The sequence below is a fragment of the Ceratotherium simum genome, chromosome 32 (assembly GCF_057802395.1).
Source record: "Ceratotherium simum simum isolate JZ-2026a chromosome 32, ASM5780239v1, whole genome shotgun sequence".
Lineage (NCBI taxonomy): Eukaryota > Metazoa > Chordata > Mammalia > Perissodactyla > Rhinocerotidae > Ceratotherium > Ceratotherium simum.
Window position 1 is genome coordinate 15628476 of NC_141931.1, and position 19664 is coordinate 15648139.

Consider the following 19664-nt stretch of genomic DNA (forward strand, 5'->3'; position numbering starts at 1 on the left):
CTTTCTTTTCTTCCTTCTTCACTTCTTTCCTTCCCTCTTATGTTTCTCCTTTTTGCATTAGATTGTACTTTCAGTACAATATTTAAAAGTGGAGAGAGAGAACATCTTTGCATTCTTCTCAATCTTATGTAGAAAGAATTAAGTTTTTCACCATTAATGATGTTAGATGTAGATTTTTTGTAAATACATGTAATCAGTTCGAAAATGTTCCCTTCTATTCTTAGCTCGCTGAGAGTGTTTATTATAAAAGGGTGCTGCATTTTGTAAATTCTTTTTATGCATCTATTGAGATGTTCTGCATGACTTGTCTCCTCTTTTCTAATAACATGGTAGATTTTCAGATGTAAACCCAAACTTGCATTACTGAGGTAAACCCCATTTGGTCACGACATATTGCCATTTTTTAATATTGCCAGACACAATTTGCTAAAATTGTGTGAAGACTGTCATATCAAAGTTCACAGCACATACTGGCCTCACATTTTCTTCTCTTGTGACATCTCTGTTTGGTTTTGGTATCAAGAGAATACTGGCCTCAGTTGGGATACATTTCCTCCTCCCTTTTTTGAAAGACTTTGATATAATTAATCAGTTAATATATCTAGGCCCCGAGATTTCCTTGTGTGAAGTTTTAAATGTGAATTAAATTTCTTTAACTAATACAGAGCTCTTTGAGTTTCCTATTTCTTCTTGAGTCAGTTTTGGTAATTGGTGTTCATTTCATCTAAGCAGTCCAATTTATTGGCACCAAGTTCTTCATAATTCTCCTTTAGTATCCTTTAAATTTCAGTAGACTCTGTCACTATGACCCCCATAACTATTATTCAGTTCTATTACTACATTGACCTTTTATCATCCCATTACATGAGAGAAAAAATAGGCAGTTTGCTCTGGCAACCCTGAGGGAAGAAATGCCTTTCTTTCTTTATTTAGAATAATTAGGCATGAATATAGAGGAAATGCTCTCAACCATTTAGCAAAGGGACAGAGATCATATAATGTTTATTCTAGTTTAGTTAACTTTCAATTTTTATTTTTCAACTTAATAATAATAACTGTTATATTTATTATTATTACATATTTATTATTGTTGTTGCTAACATTTGAATAATTACCATATACCTGGCTCTTTTCTAAGCATTTTACATATATTAATATATGTAATCTTCACAAAAACTATCCAAAGTAGCTACTATTATTATATCCAATTACAGGTGAAGAAATTGTGGCACAGAGTGGTTACATAATTTTCCCAAGTCTACAGCTAATAAATGACAGAGCCAGGATTTGAACTTAAGCAGTGTTACTCCAAAATCCATATTGCATCTTGTTCAATAACTTGAATTTACTCTATAATGCAGTAAAAAGCTAAATTTATTGTACCAAAAATACAACTTTAATCTCAGCTACTTAAAATGTAAAATAAAATGAACTCACATTTTACACCAAATAGTAGTTCCAAGTTGATGTGGAGTTATCACATTGCATAAATTGTAGTAGTAGTGTAACGAATCTAAGTATAACACTACAAATTGTAGTTCCAGGATGCCTCAGGTTCACTTAGATAGAATGACACTCATGTGAAGCACCTACCTCTGTCATTAGCGGTTATTGGAGCAGAGATAATGCATGGAGTTATGGAGGAAGCTGTCATTACCTATGAGAGACAGAGGTAGCAGAGAAGCTGAGAAACAAGCAAGATAAATCTTCAAATGTTATCAAATCAAAGATCAGAAAGCCAGGGACAGCAACATAGGAGGACTAATAGAGTCTTGGAGGTCAAAGCAAATAGTTACACACTGCATTTGACAGAGAAAAATAAAGCCTTCTCCTACGACAGAGCCTGGGTGCTCTCTTAGTGGATTGTGATTGCTTTTGACCGTGTTATAATTTAGATGAAGTTACAGCCAGGGACACTGTGGGCGAAGGTCTGCTCTGTACTGACTGAAGCAATGACACGAACACCGCAGTTAAAAGGATAATCAGGGTCCTGCCCCGTGGCGAAGCGGTTAAGTGCGCGCGCTCCGCTGCTGGTGGCCCAGGTTCGGATCCCGGGCGCGCACCAACGCACCGCTTCTCCGGCCATGCTGTGGCGGTGCCCCATATAAAGTGGAGGAAGATGGGCATGGATGTTAGCCCAGGGCTGATCTTCCTCACACACACAAAAAAAGATAATCATACTCCTGATACATATAAATGAAAATTATAGAAATCATCTAATGACAGAAAATATACGAACATATATGTATTTGCATATATACATATGTGAATAGGACAGTGAATTTAGAGACACTAAAGTATAGAAATAGCCTATACCTGATAAAAACAGGCTTACATACAAGGACATGCATTCCAGATTTTCCAGAACAGTCCTCATTTCGAATAGCCTAACTAGTCTCTACAAACCTCTCAGATGTCCTGGAAATTTCAATGGTTCCAAATGCAATGCAATTCCCATAGACAGCAATTCACATAGAAATTGGGAGGCATAAAGACCTCTGTTAGATATTCAGTGTAAATAGATGCTGTAGGTCCATCATAGAATTCCCCAATAGATCATAAGTTTCAGGTTATGGGACTGACTTCCACTTTTTACTTTTTTTAGGACTTTTCTCCATCTTCATTCTCTGCTCTTAACTCTCCTGGAGATTGGTTCAGGAATCAATAAACATCTTTAACCTTGAACATTTCAGAATTGCATTCATGCATATTTTGTTCTCCCCTTGGCAGATGGCTTTATATCATAAAATGTAAAGAACATCTTCTATGCAAGGACAAAGCAGGCCTAATAATTTTTAAGTTCAGTAAAAACGTTCAAGCTGGTAACAAGAAATATTGTGTTTCCAACACAAATAATGACATAAGAAAGCAAACCAGAATGTGTGTTTGGGTAAAAAAATTACTTGGAAGATCTATCTTGAATTCCATTTCAAGAAATTAGTTTTCAAAAGTTTACAATCAGATTTCAGTTTGGAAATAGTTGACAATGCTGTTTCGAAAATAATTTCAGAATAGCCCCTAAAGCAGTTCCAAATGGCAATCCTGATATAAGTGAGGGCAATTTTGTTAAGACCAAGAATATTGAGCTTCTTTTCAGACACTGAAATTCTGGGAAGCACTAGAATAAAAATCATCTACGATCTCCTTTTATCTGATAAAGGAATACTTTTACTAAAAATTTTAATAGAAAAATTTGGATATGAACCAAAACCATCAATCTGACATGTTTAAGAAAGAAGAAAGTATTGTGTCCCTAACCTATAGTGAGTTGATGTGTTCCATAAGCAATTCTGGAAGGAGACTGCACTCAGAGCATAAATTGGTATAGATTGCTTTGCTCTCACAGATAGCGACACAATATTTTCTGCTGAATGAGAAAAAGTTTAAAGGCGTAAATCAAGATAAAGCAATCATCTGACAAAGAATTACAAAGAGGTCCATACCTTTTTCTTAGTGAACACTATGGCACATTGATTTTCTACTGAAGATAAAAGCCAAAATCATGTGTCATCAATAAAAGCGAGCAAAACTGTTTGGTTCAATACGTTGTATTGTTAAAAAAAAAAAAAAAACACTTGCAGAGCAAAGGCGGATCTGAAACATTTCACATGATTAAAACAAGTTTGGATTGGCAGAGAAAGACACATTAGAAAGACATTTCATAGAATTTATTCCTAGGGAGCGAGCAATACGTCAGAGGGGAATAAACTTTTGCTTTTGTTTGTCTAGGTAGATACACAGATCCTATCTGAATAAGAAGATTCACATCTGGTGTGCTACTTGAAAGTATAGCATTTAGCAAAATAATTCAGCCCTGACAATCTAACGTACTTTTCTTCATATGGCAGCATCACGTAAGTGTAGTATTTAATTTTGTAAAGAGGAGGCCAGTAGGGCAGCTGTTAGCATATCCAGCACTTTCGCGCAAATTCCAAAATGGCAAATAAACCCCATCACTGAGATTTCAACCCCACTCAGAGCCTCTCAGCTGGACAGCCTCATTGTGGCAAAACTTGCAAAATCAGACATGGCAGCCCACCACGGTGGGTCTATGTTTACTCCCTCCATTCTACCAAACCTAGCCAGAAGGCAGGGTGAAGGGCTGTGGAAGTACCCATGAGCAGAAAGGGCCCAAATGGCTTGTATATGCAACACCAGGGACAAAAAGAAAAAAGCAAACAAAAACATAGTTACATGAAGTTTCAAAATAGTGCATAGACTGAGAATGGATAAGAGACACACTACAATTAAAGCATTCATTCCTACTAGTATTTTTCTAACCCAGTTTTACCAACCAATTGGAAATTTTTAAAAATTCAACCCAACAACCCAAATCCTTCTTTCTCTTTTTCTCTTTCTTTCTTTGCTTCTTTTCAACATGGCTTATATAAATATTTGGCTATTACTATAGTACATATTAATTTTTATGATAACCCAATGCTTAATGACCCATAATAATATGCTATTGTAATTTTGAATGGTCAAAAATATTAGATGCCATTTAGTATTATAGAAGTCATAACAAGTAGAGTAGGATTTAAATAACAGATTTGTTAAAGAATTCGACTTGTTTTCTGGCCCATACACTCTTGTAATAACCTCTACCTAACCTTTTCTTTTCTCCTTCTCTAGTCACACGTTCTTCACACTGGAAACTAAGCTCATCACTTTGCATCAGGGTTTGATGAAGAGTTGACATAATAAGCTATGGTTATATTTGAATTCAGCTGAAGAAGATGGCCTATGAGAAACTTAAGACTGTGAAACAAGATTTAGTACGCTGTTCAGTAGGGAACAAATCTGAGTGTATGGCTTCAAGCCAGGAGACTCCATCCAAAACCTTTCAATGCAAATTCTAGCAAACTATACACACTTGGGAAAAAAAAAAGTTATATGAAGCCACATATATTATTCATATTTTTAGCATTTCCGCATATAATTTCACGGAAAGTGGGATCAACTTAACGTTATTAAATATGGTCCTGTTTTATTTACAACAAAACTTGAGAAACATTTTTTTCTTAGGAGTACTGAAAAATGATGCACCGTTTAGAATTTAAAGGCATATCCCGCAAATGAAAAAATAAATTATGATTATGAATAAGATTTTTTCAAACCTTGCACCACAAAATCCACCTGGGAAAAACTTCTTTTACTTTATTACTGAAGGATGTTACCAGAACACAATGGAACTCTTTCAGATTTAGTCAGAAAGTTCTGTGGCATTAAGAGGTCTAGCTAGAGAATCTATTCTTTGAAAGCCATGTCCTCTCTCCAGGCCTACCTCAGACACAAAAATACACTTCAGAAAAAGAGGTCATGTTATGAAGAAGTGAGCTGAAGATTGTAAGTCCTGGTTTCTGTGGTAGCAAAGAAGTAATAAGTTGGATAAACTACACTTTCGTAACACTTATCAGTGACTACCATTGGTACTGAATCCATGCCAAGAAATTCAATCCTACAAGAGAAAAGCAAAAGGGAGACAGATTTCAATTCTGTATCAGAAAACACTTTCTGTCAATGTGTCCAAAGGTAGGATGGAAAACCTCACGAAACAATAAATTCTTAAGACTGGAGGTACAGAGTACATCTGGGTCAAATACCTGGTGAGAAAGTTCTTGAGCTAATTTTAACATTAAATAATTCCAAATGTAATATCCTATGATGCTGATATAACATTTGTGGTGCACAACCAATAAAGGCAGCTGAAAACATTGGATAAATAGGTGCTTGTGTGAAATAGTTACTTTTCATTACATACCTAAGTATGTAATGAAAGTTTAAGTAAAAATGAGACATATAGATGAGACCAGATTTGATAAAGAATCTTAGTGTGTTTCCTGTTAGAAATTGTTTCCTGTTAGAAAACCTTTCAGAAGGTCAGTAGCATGCTCAGTATTATAAGAGTTGAAACTTCTTTGGAAGTTATAATTTAAAATTTTCTTCAAAATAGTTGTGATAAAATGTCCTTTCTCTCATTTTCATTCAACAGCCTCTACAATTGATCGGCTCAAATACCTTTCCTTGTTGCATTTGAATGTGACCCTCCACATAGGATGCTCTGTAACAAGTTGTGTTGCTGTGCTGATTTTTCCTGGAAATTTTATGCTGGTGGTATAGACCCAGGAGAAAGAGTGGTATCTCCTATCCAAAAGGCATGCTGGGAAAAGGAATTAGCAGTGAGTTCTAAAAAATTCTAAACCACTTAAAAAAAATGAAACAAATCTCATTGAACACGTTAGTTAAACCAGCCTAAATAAAGTAATGAGAATGCTTCAAAAGGAAAAGATAAATAGACTGTCCAGGTTTTAAAATTTTAAGATTGCCAATCCAAGAGAGATCTAGGATAACAAGTACAGTAATCTGTATTGAACCCAGAGTTTTAGAGATAGAGTTAGTTACATTCTTCTGGTGGTACTGTTCTAGAATAAATAGAACACTGCTTGTCATATCTGGGTGTCTCCCACAATATTAGTATGTAGAATCACAGTTTTACAGGCACTATTTCACCTTCATATCCACATTTCCAAGAATATACTAGTTGAAATGGGAAATATCCAAGATAATATCTTTTGGAAAAGGAGACATAATGTTGACATGCCCTAGAGTGGCCATATACAAACCATTTCTCTGCAGCATTCTCTGCAGAAATATAATTTCATTAAGATCAATGTACCATATAATAATTTAGTACAGTGTTTTATTAATAGTAGATAGTAGATTATTATATAATTAGTATAAAAGACCAGCACTGTATTATGTCATAATTTTTTCTGCATCACGAAACTCTGGAAATATTCTCTAAGATATATTTAGAAAAAGTGTTCAAAAATAGGTACAATTTCACCAGATTCATATATTTTGAAAATTAGCCTTTATGAATAAATAAATCATTCTCCATGGCACATAAATCAACCCATTTTTCAGACCACTAGGGTAGCATTTGGAGCAGTCAAAATTATTAGATTGCTGAACTGTGATCTTATTGGAAAAATGGTTTACTCAGGGAATCATTGGAATTATTAATCTTTGATCTGTTACATATTGAATTTGAAGATCAAAATAGTCAAGATAATAATATTATATTTTTCAGTGCACTATGTCCTAGTATTTTTGTTTCTTATTTAACATGTAACTATGTGGATTCTGTTGATTAAGGGTATTACAGTGTCAAGATCATTGAGTTGGGATACAGGAAACCTAGAGTCTAGGCTTTGTTCTTCAATTCTTGTAAGACATTAAAGAAGACAGAGTTTCTGGATATTAATTTCTTTACCTGTAGAATGAACAGGTTGGACTAAATAATTCCTTTCTGCTTGTAAATGTTCTAATTATATGACTAAGCTTCCACCTAGAAAACAAAGTCTATCTCTTGTACCAATTAATGATGGAAATGAAGACCGTCATGTCTTGTGAAACTGCCCACATAAATATTAATGTCAACTGCTCTGAGGGGCTTAAGTGCATGTGCCACAGGAATTTTGAAGCATTATAGAACTAAAAATTAGAAACATAACAATCTTCAAATTTTTAAGAAGATTTAAATAATTTATATGAACACAGTAGCCTGTTCACAAGAAAAGAGGAAGGCGTAGTCTTGGTATATTCAAGGTCTAACCAGAACTTTACGACTTCAAAGTAAATCCAGTGATATTCACCTATCATAATGAATATGAGTAATTTTTAGGTAACAGTTTGATTTCACATTAAAAATGTAAATAATAATAAGCCAAAACATAGGAAATCAATAAATTGATCAAATATTGAAACTGAAATGAAAATTCAAAATTATTGAAGCCTCTTATATATATAAGCCAATCATTGTTGAAATACTCTGACATAACAGCTCCATAGTTTCAAATTACTAAGAAACTATTATTAATAAACAATTAAAAAAATTAAGTGCAAAAAATAATGGACGGAAAGTAGTCCTGGCTTTCCACTTACTAAATATGACTTCAACCATTCAGTCAAACAGTAATTCAACAAACATTTACTGTACATCTTCTAGATCCAGGCACTGTGCTAGATGCTAGGGCAACAAAGACATGGTCTTTGCATTCAGAGAATTCCTAGTTAAAATTAATAAATACATGTGAAGACCGTATGATAATGTTATGTCTACAAAGGGCACAGGGGAATGAATAGCCAATTCTCTTAAGGCATATGGAGTTCTCAGGAAAGCGTCATGAAAAGGTAAAACAAACTGAAGTGAAACCTAACCTGAATCTGAAAGTGATGAGTGGGTGTCTTCCAAGCATGTTTGGAGAGGGAAAGGTCCAGGATGGAGAAGTCTTCCCAAGCACAGGAAGAGAATGAGCTCAGTGCACTACTGGAAACTTTTGACACACAGGAATCAGGAGTAGACTTGGGCATGGGAGGTGAGAAACACAGGAAGAGACATAGGAATTTGGACTTTAAGCCATAAGTCATGGAAAGCCACTAGACGGTTTTCTAGTAAGGAAGTACAGAGAGGATATTTGCATTTTAGAAAGATCAATTTCCCTTCAGTGAGTAGGTCTAAGAATGCTGGTAGTAAGACCAGTTAGAGAGGACTATTACCACTAGCTAGGGCTGGAGATGAGGACCTCAACTAAAGTGAAATTAAGGAGAAGAAAGAGGAGGGAATGGATAGAAGAACAATTGGCTTAGTCTCTCTTCATTTCTATTACTATCTCTATAATATGGGGATTAAAAAAACTATTATTTGAACCTGAGCTATTATTCTTACCTCAGGATTAAATAAATAACATTTTAAGGCAATATCTGATGTTCAGGAAATATTCACTAAGTCTTGAAAACAGGAAAGAAGAAAGGGAGAAAGGAAGGAAAAAAGAAAGGAAGGAGGGAGAGGAAAGGAGGAGGGAGAGAGGAAAGGAGGAGGGAGAGAGGGAAGGGAGGAGGGAGAGACGAAAGAGAGGAGGGAGAGAGGAAAGGAGGAGGGAGAGAGAGAGAGGGAAGGGAGGAGGGAAGAAGAAAAGCATAAGGAGGAGGGAGAAAAAGATACGGGATCTCATAGTCAGTTAACAGAAGCTCCCTCAAGGAACTGTTTTTTTCAATATTCTGCCTTCCTCACATCACTGACATGGAAAGAGGTAGTAAATAACTGACCAAAGTCAGAAAGAACAAGGAAAGCACCACACCTGTGAAGAACTACTAGAAAAGATTAGAAGTAACAGTCTATGTGCTTGCAGAGGTCCAGGAAGAGCACCTATGACAAATAGCCAAACTAGAAAAACTTCTGGATTCACAGGGCATTCGGTAGGATACACAGAAGTCTGGCCTCAATAGTGGGAAATAATTAGCCCTAAACTAAGCACGAATCCAATCTCACCTAATAAAACTTAAAAGCAAGACCAGAAAGGATCAAACTCTTTCCAACTAACTTAAATGCATACCAGTACAAAGATCAAGATATTTATATATATTTACAGCACTCAATAAGATAAAATTCACATCTGGCAACCAGACACTAATTACCAGGCATACAAAAATAAAATGGCAGGAAAGTATGACCCATGATGAAGAGAAGAATCATCCATTCAAAACTAACCCAGAGCAGGTACAGATGTCAGAAACGTCAGTCAAGGACACTAACAATTATTTTTTCCAGCTTCATGGAGGTATAATTGACAAATAAAAATTATATATATCTAGAGGTTACATCATGATGAGTTAATACTCAGATACATTGTGAAATTACCACAATCGAGTTAATTAGCACATCTATCTCATATAATTATCATTTGTGTGTGTGTCTTTGAACAGTGAAAACACATAAGATTTACTCTTTTAGCAAATTTCAAGTACACAATACAGTATTATTAACTACAGTCATTCTGCTGTACATCAGCTCCCCAGAACTTATCATTTTACCACTGAAAGTTTGTACCTTTGACCAACATTTATCTATTTTCCTCACCCTTAGCCCCTGGCAACCACAAAGCTACTGTTTCTATGAGTTTGAATTTTTAGATTCCATGCATAAGTGAGGTCATAGAGTATTTGTCTTTCTGGGTCAGTCTTAATTTACTCAGCATAACATCTGCTAGATTCATCCATGTCAAAAATGATAGGACAAGGGGCCGGCCCTGTGGCTTAGCGGTTAAGTACGTGTGCTCTGCTACTGGCCTGGGTTCGAATCCCAGGCACGCACCGATCCACCGCTTGTCTGGCCATGCTGAGGTGGTGTCCCACATACAGCAACTAGAAGGATGTGCAACTGTGATATACAACTATCTACTGGTGCTTTGGGGAGAAAAAGGAGAAAAAAAAAGGGGAAAAAAAGGAAGAGGATTGGCAACAAATGTTAGCTCAGGGCCGATCTTCCTCAGCAAAAAGAGAAGGATTGGCATGGATGTTAGCTCAGGGCTGATCTTTCTCACAAAAAAAAAAGGCTTTAAAATGATAGGGCATCCTTCTTTTTTAAGGCTGAATAATATTCTATTGTATATATATATACCACATTTTCTTTATTCATTCATTGGTCCATAGACACTAGGGTTATTTCCATATCTTGGCTATCCAGAATAATGCTACCATGAACATGGGAGTGAACATATCTATTCAATATCCTGCTTATATTTCCTTTGGATATATACCTAAAAGTGGGATTGCTGGGTCATATGACAGTTCTAGTTTTAATTTTTTGAGGAACCTCCCCACTGTTTTTCCATAATGGCTGCACCAATTTACAATCTCACCAACAGTGTACAAAGTTTCCCTTTTCTCCACACCCTCATCAACACTTGTTCACTTTTAACTTGATAATAGCCATCCTCACAGGTGTAAGATGATAGCTCATTGTGGTTTTGACCTGCATTTCCCTGATGATTAGTGATGTTGAGCACATGTTTATGCACCTGTTGGCCATCATATGTCTTCTTTGGGAAAACGTCTATTCAAGTCCTTTACCTACTTTTTAATAGGGTTATTTGTTTTATTGCTATTGAGTTATATGAGTTCCTTATATATTTTGGATATTAAAGCCTCATCAGATACATGGTTTGCAAATATTTTCTTCCATTCTGTAGGTTACCTTTTTATTTTGTTGACTGTTTCCTTTGCTATGCAAAACCTTTTTAGCTTGATGTAGTCCACTTATTTATTGTTGTTTTTCACTGTTCTCTTGGTATCTTATCAAAAAATCACTGCAAGACCATTGTCAAAGAGGTTTTTCTCTATGTTATCTGCTAGAAATTTTACGGTTTCAGATCTACATATAAGTCTTTAATCCTTTACGAGTTAATTTGTGTGAGTTGTATAAGATAATGGCCTAATTTCATTCTTTTGCATGTGCATATTGAGTTTTCCCAGTACCATTTATTGAAGAGACTATCCTTTCCCCTTATGTATTCTTGGTGCCTTTGAAAAAGATTAATTGACTGTATACGTTTGGGTTCTTTTCTGGGCTCCCCATTCTGTTCCATTGGACTATATGTCTGTTTTTATGCCCAATCCATGTGTTGAATATAAGAGCTTTGCTCTATTGTTTGAAATCAGGAGCAGTAATGCCTGTAGCTTTGTTCTTCTTTCTCAAGATTGTTTTGGCTATTTGGGGTCTTCTGTGGTTCCACATGAATTTTAGGATTGTTTTTTTCTATTTCCATAAAAGTGCCAATGAATTTCAATAGAGATTGTATTGAATCTGTAGATCACTTTGATTTATGGACATTTTAACAAAATTAATGCTTCCAATTCATGAAAACAGGATATCTTTCAATTTACTAGTCTTATAAATTCTTTCATCAGTGTCTTATAGTTCTCAATATACAGATCTTTCACCTTCATGGTTAAATTATTTCTAAGGATGTTATTCTTTTTGATGTTACTGTAAATAGGATTGTTTTCTTAATTTTGTTTACAGATAGTTCATTGTTAGTGCATAGAAATGCAACTAATTTGTATATTGATTTTATATTATACAACTATACTGAATTTATTTACTAGTTCCAAAAGATTTTGTCGAGTGTTTAGGGTTTTCTACATATAAGATCATGTCATCTGCAAATAGAGACACTTTTACTACTTCCTTTCTGATTTGGATGCCTTTTATTTCTTCTTCCCACCTAATTGCTCTGGCTAGGACTCCCAGTACTATCTTGAATAGATTGGTGAGAGTGAGCCTCTCATTGTCTTGTTCCTTACCTTAGAAGAAGAGCTTTCAGATTTTCACCATTGATTTAATGTTATCTTCGGGGTTGCCATATGTGGTCTTTATTATGTTGAAGTACATTCCTTCTATACCTAATTTGTTCAGAGTTTTTTGTCATGAAAGTATGTTTAAATTTGTCAAATGATTTAGCTGCATCTATAGAGATGATCATATGATTTTGTCTTTTTTTGTTAAAGTAGTGTATCACATTCATTGATTTGCATATGTTGAACCATCCTTGCATCTGAGGGGTAAATCTCACTTGATCATGATGTATGATCTTTTTAATGTGCTTTTGAATTTGTTTTGCTAATATTTAGTTGAGGACTTTGTATCTATGTTCACCAGGGATATTGGCCTATAATCTTTTCCTGTAGAATCTTTGTCTGGTTTTTGTATCAGGGTAATGTGGGCCTCGTGAAATTAGTTTGGAAGGATTCTCTCCTCTATTTTTTGGAAGAGTTTGAGAACAACTGGTGTTAATTCTTTTTTAAATGTTTGGTAGAATTCACTAGGAACACATCTGTTCCTGGACTTTTCTTTGTTGACAGGTTTTGATTACTGATTTAAATCTCCTTTCTCATTATTGGTCTGTTCAGATTTTCTATTTCTTTCTTGTTAGGCTGTATGTTTCTAGGAATTAATCCATTTCTTCTGGGTTATCCAATATTTTGACATAATTGTTCACAGTAGTCTCTTATGATACTTTGTATTTCTGTAGTATCAGTTGTAATTTTTCCTCTTTAATTTATGATTTTATTTATTTGAGTCTTTTTTTTCTTGGTGAGTCTAGCTAAAGGTTTGTCAATTTTGTTTTTCTCTTCAAAAAACTAGCTCTTAGTTTCACTGGTCTTTTCTATTGCTTTTCTAGTTTTTATTTAATTTATTTCTTCTCTGACCTTTATTTCCTTCCTTCTGCTAATTTGGGGCTTATTTTGTTCTTTTTCTAGTTCTTTGTGGTAAAAAGTTAGGTTGTTTATTTGAGATGTTTCTTTTTTTCCTTATGATATGCATTTATCACTAAAACTTCTCTCTTAAACTGCTTTTGCTGCATCCCATAAGTTTTGGTATGTTGTGTTTCCATTTTCATTTGTATCAAGATACTTTTTGATTCCCCTTTTGATTTCTTTTATCCATTGGTTGTTCAGGACTGTGTTGTTTAATTTCCACATATTTGTAAATTTTCCAGTTTTACTCCAGTTATTGATTTCTAGTTTCATACCATTATGGTCAGAAAAGATACTTGATATAATTTCAATCTTTGTAAATTTGCTAAGAATTGTTTTGTAGCCTAATAAATGATCTATCCTGGTGAATATTCCATGTGTGCTTGAGAATAATGTGTATTCTGCTGCTGTTGCATGAAATGTTCAGTAAATGTCTGTTAAGTCCACCTGGTCTAATGTAGTTTAAATCAAATGTTTCCTTATTGATTTTCTGTTTGGATGATCTATCCATTGTCAAAAGTGAGGAATTGAAGTCCCCTGCTATTATTATATTGATGCCTTTCTCCCTTCAGTTCTGTTAACATTTGCTTTATATGTTTAGGTGCTTTTCAACGTTGTGTGCATATATATTTACTATTGTTATATGTTCCTGATGAATTATCCCCTTTTTCATTATATAATGATTTTCTTTGTCTCTTGTGACTGTAAGTCTTTTTTACCTGATATAATTATAGCCACCCTGCTCACTTTTGATTACCATTTGTATGGAATATCTTTTTCCATCTCTTAACTTCTAGCCCGTGCATGTCTTTAAAACTATGAGTTTCTTGTACACTACATTGCTGGATCTTGTTTCTTGATTTTCAACCATTCAGCCACTCTATGTTTTTTGATTGGAGAATTTAATCCATTTATATTTAAAGAAATTATTGATAGGTAAAGACTCACTATGGCCATGTTGTTAATTGTTTTCTGACTGTTTTGTTGTTCCTTTATTCCTCTCTTGCTGTCTTCCCTTGTAATTTTTTGTACAGGTATGCTTTGATTCCTTTCTCTTTATATTTTGTATATATAGTAGAGGTTTTGTTCTTTGTGGTTACTATGAGGCTTACATAAAACATCTTATAGTTCTAACAGTTTATTTTAAGCTGATAAAAACTTAACTTCAATTGCATTTTAAAACTCTACATTTTTACTTCTTCCTTGCCTCCATATTTTATGTTATTGATGTCACACTTTACATATTTTTATATTGTATATGTATTAACAAATTATTGTAGCTATAATTATTTTTAATATTTCTGTCTTTTACTTTTATACTAGAGTTAGACTAGATTTATACAACTCCATTACAGTATTAGAGTATTCTGAATTTGACTAAATATTTACCTTTACCAGTGAGTTTTACATTTTCATATGTATTCATATTTTTACTCACCATCCTTTTGTTTCAACTTAAAGAGCTCACTTTAGCATTTATTTTAAGCAATGTAGTAGTGGTGGCAAACTCTCTTAGCTTTTGTTTGTCTAGGAATGTCTTTATCTCTCCTTCATTTCTGAAGGACAACTGTACCAAGTATAGTATTCTTGGTTGGCAGTGTTGTTGTTGTTGTTTTTTTCCTCACACTTTGAATATATCATCCCACTCCCTCCTGGCATGCAAGGTTCCTGCTGAGAAATCCACTGATAGCCAGGTGGTGGGAGTTCCCCTGTATGTGACAAGTCACTTTTCTCTTGTTGCTTTCAAAATTCTCTCTTTGCCTTTGACTTTTGACAATTTGACTATAATGTGTCTGGGGTCATCTTTGAGTTGAGCTTGCTTGGAGTCCTTTGAGCTTCATGTATATAAATAGTCAAATCCATCCCAAAATTTGGGAAGTTTTCAGACATTATTTCTTTATAAGCTTTCTACTTCTTTTCCTCTCTCTTCTCTTTCTCTTTCCCATAATGTGTATATTCATTCTGTTCAATGGTGTTCCATAGGTCCCCTATATTTTCTCCACTCTTTGTCATTTGTTTTTCTTTTTGTTCCTTTATTAGCTAATTTAAAATACTTGTCTTTGAGTTCACTGATTCTTTATTCTGCATGATTCAGTCTGTTGTTGAAGCTCTCTACTGAAATTTTCATTCTGTCATTACATCCTTCAGCTCTAGAATTTCCATTTGGTTCTATTTTTATGATTTCTATTTCTTTATTAAACTTCTCATTTTGTTCATGCATTGTTTCCCTGATGTCATTTAGTGGTGTATCTGTTTTCTTTTGCATCTCATTGAACTTCTTTAAAATGATTATTTTGAATTCTTTGTCAGGCAATTTGTAGATCTCCATTTCTTTGGAGTAATTTTCTGGAGCTTTATTAGTTTAGTTTGGTAGTGTCACATCTGTCTGTCTTTATGACCTGTGTAGCCCTGCTTTTGTATCTGTGCATTTGAAAAACCAAACACTTTTCCAGCGTTTACAGACTGGTTTCAGCAGATAAAGACCTTCTCCTGTCAGATCCTTAGACTGACGATGTTACCTCTGGGATAACAGTTGAGAGGGATTGGAGTTGGGTCCACAGTGGGGTTTGCAGTTGTCAAGCCTGTTACCAGAAGCTTGAGCTGCCATGGATCTTGTGTAGTCCCTGACTGAACAGTGCTGCCTCCAGGACCCTGATCAGTAGGGCTGGCACTGGGACAAGGGTATCCCTCATGGTCCGTATTTGGGCCCATAGATGGTGGGCCTATTACCAGGTGTGCAGACAAGTATGGCTCCCACGTAGTCCCTAGAAGATTCCTACCAGATCACTAGGAAGATCCCTGGGAGGGAAGGACTGGCCGCTGACCATGGCTGTGAGGAGCTGAAGTTGAGTTTCAGGGCCACTTCAAGATCTGCAGTCAGACCAAGGTCTGTAGACCTACCTCCAGGGGCACAGATGGGCATCTCTCCTGGTGGGCCCCTGAGCAGGCAGTTTCACTTGCAGACCTTAGCTGAGAGATGCTGGAGCTGAGTTACAGGGCTGTTTCAGGATCTGCTGTCAGACTGAGGTCAGTGGCCTATCTCCGGGGACACAAACATGACTCCTGGTGGGTACCTGAGCAGACAGGACTGCTCCTAGCCTGTGGCTGGATCCCAAAGCTCCCACAAAGGCACTTTGGTCCATAGATGGTTGCCAAATGATTTTTATTGAGGGGGGATACAAGCAGGGTACCTCCTATTCTGCCATCTCATTGATGGTAGCTAGAAAATCTAAAACAGTTATGAAAACTGTATCCTCTATGTCCTAAAATAGAGACAGAGCAGATAAAATAAAGGTCCAAATCATATTTTAGAGATAAAATTTACAAGGTAGGAGATGATAAATACACTGGAAGGGATTAATAGATTAGGCATTGAAGAAATAATGATAGACACTATCCAAAATAAAACACAGAGGGAAAAGAGAGTTAGAAAAATAAAAACTGAACAGAGCAATGGTAAGCTGTGAAACAACTTTAAGTAGCTTAACTTACATGTAATCCAAGTTCCCAAGGGAGAAGAGAGAGAGGAGGGGAAGACTTTGGGGACTTCGAGTTATTCAAAGCTTCCTTAGATACAACACAAAAGCGTGATCTATAAATAACATACTGAAAAGTTGGACTTCAAAACTAAAAAGAATCTGGTCTTCAAAAGAATCTATTAAAAGAATGAAAAGACAAGCTACAGAGTGGGTGGAAATACTTGTAATTCATATAGCTGATAAAAAGGCTTGCATCCAGAAAATATAAAAAAGCTCAAAACTCAATAATAAGAAAACAAAAAACCCAATTTAAAAATTGCACAAATGATTTGAACAGACGTTTCAAATTACACATTCATTTGGCAAATCGGCACATGAAAACTTGTTCAGCATAATTAACGCTAGGGAGATGCAAATTAATACCACAATGAGATACCACTATGTACTTGGAATGGCTAAAATTAAGAAGACTGATAATAACAAGTACTGGCTAGGATGTGGAGGAACTAGAACTCTCACATTCTGCTAATGGAAATAAAAAATGGTAAACTTGAAAAACAGTTTAAGAGTCTCTTAAGAAGTTAAACATACCTCTACCATATGATCCAGCCATTCTTTCCTGAGCATTTACCCAAGAGAAATAAAAGCAGATGACCATATAATATTTATAAACAAATGTTCATAGCAGACATATTTATAATAGCCAAAACTACAAGCAACCCAAATATTGATCAATAGGTGAATGGATAAACTGCTGTATCCATATAACAGAATAATACTATTCAGCAATAGAAATAAATGAATTATTGATACATTCTGTAACATAAAATGAATCTCAAAATAATAATGCTGAATGAAATAAGTCATAAAAAGTGCATACTATACAATTTCATTTATATAAAAGTTTGGGAAGTATAAATTAATGTACACTGACAAATAGTAGTTCACTGGTTGTTAAGAGATGGAAGTGAGGGTCCAGAGTGAGGTATTCCAAAGGGACACGACAAAACTTTTAGAAGTGAAGCATATTTATGTTTTAATTATCTTGATTGTGGTGATGGTTTCAAAACTTTCAATATGTATAGTTTATTCTATGTCAATTATACCTCAATAAAGCCCATAATAAAAATCAATTAGAAGGTTAACCTGAAGTTTTAGATGTAATGATTTGCTGAGCCTTTACTGACATTGTCACACATAAGAGCAGCGACTGATTATATCAACTGACATTAATAAGCCAAACAGTTCCTATACTTGCATCTACAATCTAGTCCTATCCTGTGTATTTCATTTTAAATGAATAATCCTGATAAGTCTTTGAATTTTTCTTTTAAACAAACATTTAATGAGTACCTGTTATCTGCTGGGCATGATATTAGGTAATTTCACCTACAATATCACAGTTGATTAAAAGGTTGGTTGTTATTGTCACTCTTGCTAAGTAGAACAGAAACAATGGATATCCATTATTCACTGAAGAAAAATATCCTGTTACTTAAATTGGACCTAATTTTTACCACCTTGAATGATTACTCTACACAGCATGCAGAAATTTTATTTGAACTTTTCATGCCTGAATTTCATTTAAAAAATAAAAAGCCCAAAAGAACCTTAGATAAAATCAAACGGAACACTCCATATGTAACCCAGGATGGGTTTCAAACCTTAATTTTAACGCTTTAGCTTCATAAAAGGATTTCTTGGTTAGTTCCATGTTCATCTGACTGTGAAGCTGCTCCCATGCCAAGGTGATTTTCTCCTGCAAACTAATTCTTGAGTAAATATCATAAGGAGAGTTTATCTACTAAATACTAGTTTGGTCCAAATTACAATTGACCTGATCAGGCATTAAGAATTAATTTGAAGTGGATGAGCCATTATTAAATTAAAGTCAAAGAAACCTCTTTTCAATTTCATTTCATGTGATTGCACGCCTCTTACCATTGTGGCTGAACAGCAAGATACCACTCTGCATAGGGTGGATTAGTTCTCATGCTTTCAGCTTGTATCTGGACAAATGACCAATCTCAATGTGTTCTCTACTGAGCCAGGTACAATGTGCATCTATGACTGTTAGAAGCTTTCAAAAGGTGGCCTGGAGCTAAGTTCTTGGCTGTGAAACTGTTAGCTCAAGACATGTAGATAGAGACAGTGCTTAAAATTTGGTTAACTGAGAGAAATTTATACATGCAAAAAAAAAAAGTTTAGTCAAGATAGGTAAGAAGTTTCTGGCAGTGTATTATATGTAGATCTAAACGGCCAGAGGGAGAAAGAACAAATATTCAAAGCTCCTACATGTTACAAGCTGGAAAGGGAACAAATGTGAATTAATAAGAAACTCTGGGTCCAGTCCAAGTCCCAGTTCTGCTGCCCACCAGCTATTTGGTCAGGGATAAACAACAGCCTCTCTGAGTTTTTTTCATCGTATCTCTAAAATTGGCAAAAAGGATCTCTGACTTACCCACTTCAGGGAATTGCTGAGAGAATCAAATAGATAACATATGTAAAAGTCCTTTACAAAACTGTAAAGGCCACATAAGCATTTTAACTTGCTATTGCAAGTTTGACTTTTAGGAGAAGATAGTGAAATTTAGAGTAAAGAATATTCCTTCAGAAATAAGGAGATTTAGACTCAAACTCTAGCTCTGCCCCAGAGTAGGTGTGTGATTTTCCTGCAAAGCAGGCACGCTTCCTGGATTTTGTTGCTTAACTATAAAATGTGAAAAAGTCAAATGAAATCTTCACAATAACAGATTTAAGAATCTGAGCTTTTTGTAGAATAGCAGAGATTGTGCCAAGCCCTGCTGAATTTTTCAGTAGAATAAGCACTTAAAATCAGAAAGACCTGCAGCTGTTTCCAATACCATGGGTCCATCTGTAGAGATTTTAATCACATATTATTGGGAGTAGTCAAGGAGGAAAGCAATTTAACAACCTTTGGTACATCCTTAATTAAATGATAAATGTATGTCAAAGTAACTTTGATCAAATTCCACTTGCTTTTAATTCAAGAGTATTGTGATCTTTCATATTCCTTAGACATTCTGATGCATTTCAAATACACATTATGAAACCCATGAAACC

General features: G+C 35.0%; 1 protein-coding gene across 6 annotated transcripts in view; it reads right to left on the bottom strand.

The window, feature by feature from the left end:
- Window positions 1-19664, bottom strand: part of MALRD1 (MAM and LDL receptor class A domain containing 1) — an 846741-nt gene that overhangs the window by 517662 nt on the left and 309415 nt on the right. The gene's annotated exons all lie outside the window — the stretch shown is intronic.